Below are 3,830 nucleotides of genomic sequence, written 5' to 3'. Positions count from 1 at the left end.
CACACAGAGACGGCGGCACTGGCGCAAACACACAGAGACGGCGGCACTGGCGCAAACGCTTCGATATGCTGGGAAGAAGTGCCAGTCCCCAAGACTGGATGGGTAGAGAGCAGAGCTGCCAACACAGCCCTCAACGACACCATAACACACAACTGACCAGAAACATCCAAAACACAAGAACCTTCCACTCTTTCACCTGCCGATAGGACAAAACCGGCACCCAATTGGCACTACGACAATCAGAACCGGTGTTGCAGATCCCAGAATGGCACCCGAGTAAACTTTCGTGCCCCTCGAACGCAACGAGACCCCAGGATCGGCTGACAGGCGCAAGGCAGGCTTCCCGAACTACACCACAACGCAGACGCAGGCTGGAGCTGCCCTGCCCGGCACACGCTGGCATCGCACTGTGAAATTCCCTAGACCCTTCACCTGCCCAAAGGAGACTGTTCCTGGATAACCCTTGCCCCAAACTGAACTTTACTCCCCTCCCTGCAGTTTTCAGCCCGTTCTCAGCACCCCAGCCTCCACTTAGCTTTCAGAGGACCAAGAAACTGAATCCATCTTCAACAAAAGAAAACACCACGTGCGCTGACAAGGATATTCCAGCATCGCCAGGTTCCTCCTCAACATCTACAGCAACACAAGAAAACACACACACACTAAGCAGAGCGAGCACACAGTATAAAGGCACAAGGCACAACTTCCCTCTGACACCACACACCGCCCCACCTGCTTACCGTGCTCAGCTCACCTCTTTCCTCACTGTTTCTTGCCAAGTTGTCCCTCTGCATCTGAAATCAAGGTATTCAGCAAGTCACCCAGATGCTCATGAACATCTTGACTATCCAACAGGTCTGCTTTCTGTTTAGGAATCCCACCAGAAGCTCTAATTAGGTCTCCAAAACACTGGAGAAGGGACAGTCCGCTCCCCTGCCCACAGCTACTCCATCCCAGATGACGGCTCAACCTTTGCCAATGCAGTTTAACGTGTCAACAGATTAACCGTGCACCCCTAGAGCTCCATTCACCCACCCCTGACTCCACGCCTCCGGGCACAGCAGCTCCGGGCCAAATGTGCACGTGCACAGACAGACGCACCTCAAAACATTATAGACAACACATCAACAGCACCAAAAGTGCTGTATAACAAGAACTACTCCAAAACAGAGACTACATCAATCAAAAGAAACTGCAGAGAGGCAGCAGTGAGGCAAGGAGTCTCTACTGCAACCCCAGAAAAAAATAAGAGCCCAACATCACGGCCCCTTAAGAAATGGTGGCACTGGCACAAACACGCAAGGCTGCTGCAAAACTAAGAACTTCTTCCCAGCATCTTAAAGTGCCAGTCCCATAGACTGGATGCATACAGAGCACAACCGCTGATGATGCGGCCCAGAACTACACCGTAAACCACAACTGACCAGAAACATGAAAAATGAAACCACTACCCACACTTTCGGCTGATGATACAAGAATCCAGGACCCAATTGACACCAAGCCAATTGGCACTGGCATTCCAGATCCCGGGATGGCACCCGAGATAAATGCTGTGCGCCTGGAGCGCAACGAGACCCCAGGATCATCGGACAGTCACGAGACAGGCTTCCCAAACTACACAATGCAGACAGAGGCTGGAGCTGCCCTGCCCGCCACACCCTGGCATCACACTGTAAAGGTCCCCAGACACTTTACCCACCCAAGGGGAACTGTTCCTGGACGGCCCTTATCAGAACTTAACCCCAACCCTGCGATTCCCAGCCCCTTCCCAGCCCCCGTGCCTCCACTTAGCTTTCAGAGGGCCGAGGGACCTAACCCATCTTCGACGAAGAAAACGCCACACGCGCTAACAGGGATCTTCCTGCATCGCTGGGTTCCTCTTCAACATCTACAGGAACACAAGAAAACACACGCTCGTTAAGCCGTACCGGCACACGGTGCCGTGGGGTAGACTCCGACCCCTTCCGCGACACCCACCTCCCGCTCAGTTCCACGGCGTTCCGTGCCGCGGGCGCGGTCACAAACCCTCATCGCTTGTGACGCCTAAGACGGCGAGAAACAAAAAGATCCGTAGCTCTTCGAATAAATCCCTGGCCCCACGCTCCTCCTCGCCCCTACCACGGCTCCGTGCTCACCTTGCCAGAGGAGCTGCGCTGCCGATACCCAGCTTTCCACTTTGCTTCGCACCTAGAGAACATAGAAACGACCAAACTTAGCTGGAGCCACACGGCACAGCTTCCTGCTCCCACCACGCACCGACCTGCTTGCTTACGGCGCTCGGCTCGCCTCCTCCGTCGCTCTTTCGTGCCAAGTTGTCCCTCTGCATCTGAAATCAAGGTATTCAACAAGGTAACCAGGAGCTCATCAACAGCTTGACCATTCCACAGGTCTGCTTTCTATTCAGGAATCACACAATAAGGTCTAATTGAGTCCCAAAAACCACTGCGGTACGGACTGTCCGCTCCCCTGCCCACAGCTACTCCGTCCCAGATGACCGCACAGCCTATGCCTACGCAGGATAACATGTCCACAGATCAATCGTGGACTCCTAAAGCTCGGTCCACCCGCTCCTAACTCTACACCTCCGGGCAGAGCAGCTCCGAGCCAAATGCGCACGTGCTTAGACAGATGCTCCACACAACATTATAGACGACCCGACAGCAATAACACCAAAAATGCTCCACAACAAAAATAACTCCAAATCAGAGACGGCAACGATAAAAATAACCTGCGGGGAGGCAGTGGTGAGGCGAGGAGCCTCTAATGCCACCCCAGAAAAAAAAGGAGCCAAACGTCACGGACTCTTACGAGACGGCAGCCCTGGCGCAAACATGCGGAGACGGCACAAATACGAGAAGCTGCTGCAAAACTTAAAACCTTCAAGATGCTGGGAAGAAGTGCCAGTCCCTTAGACTGGATAAGCAGAGATGAGAGCTGCTGTTGCAGCCCAGAACTACACCATAAAACACAACTGACAAAAAACATTCAAGATACAAGAACCGTGTACCCTTTCGACTGCTGATACAAGAAAACCAGCAGCCGATTAGCGCTACGTCGATCGGCACCGGCTTTCCAGACCCCAGGATGGCGCTTGAAATGACTTTCTTGCCCCTGGAACACAATGATACCCGAGATCGTCTGACAGACACGAAGCACGCTCCCCAAACTACACGACAACAGACGCGGGCTGGAGCGGCCCTGCCCGGCACACGCTGGCATCGCACTATAAAGTTGTCTGACCCCATTTCTCTGCCCAAAGGGGACTGCCCTTTTCTGTCTCAGAACTTAAAACCCTCCCTGCGATTCCCAGCCCCTTCCAAGCCCTCGTGCCTCCACTTAACTTTTAGAGGGCTGAGAGACCAAATCCATCTTCAACAGAGGAAAACACGACGTGGGCTAACGGTGATCTTCCTGCAGTTGTCACTTTCCCCGTCACCACCTACAATAAGGAAAGCAAAGACATACGTACAATTAAGCACCCAAATAATATTTGTCAGTACTAGACTACAAGTCATTGCTCACTTTGGCTGAGTTCAAGGAGATACATTTGAATGTTCTACCAGGGACCACTGCAAAGGTTCTGGAGACAAGACACTCTTCTAGGAGAAAAGATTACATTAACAGCTATTAATACAGCAATACAAACCAAAAAACAACACTCCATCTTCATCGTGGTCAGGAATTATTGGAAAATGCAAAACACGTGGAACTGAATCAACATATGAAACATAATGACAAACCAACTTTCTACTGCAGCTACTACTGAACCTTTCCTACGCCCGAAGCTCTCACCTCAAAGGAACTCCTCCGCTTCTCCTAAGACGGCTGCC

General features: G+C 52.2%; 1 long non-coding RNA gene across 1 annotated transcript; it reads right to left on the bottom strand.

Annotated features, from left to right (window-relative positions):
• Positions 1-1,598: 1,598 nt before the first annotated feature.
• On the bottom strand, positions 1,599-3,043 carry LOC135575475 (uncharacterized). The gene is made up of 3 exons (XR_010466300.1): positions 2,261-3,043; positions 2,136-2,187; positions 1,599-1,888 (listed from the first exon to the last, which is right to left on the bottom strand). It is a non-coding gene; the product is annotated as an uncharacterized LOC135575475 (long non-coding RNA).
• Positions 3,044-3,830: the final 787 nt, after the last annotated feature.

This window comes from Columba livia, chromosome 15 (assembly GCF_036013475.1).
Source record: "Columba livia isolate bColLiv1 breed racing homer chromosome 15, bColLiv1.pat.W.v2, whole genome shotgun sequence".
Lineage (NCBI taxonomy): Eukaryota > Metazoa > Chordata > Aves > Columbiformes > Columbidae > Columba > Columba livia.
This window is presented reverse-complemented; position numbering and strand designations above follow the sequence as displayed.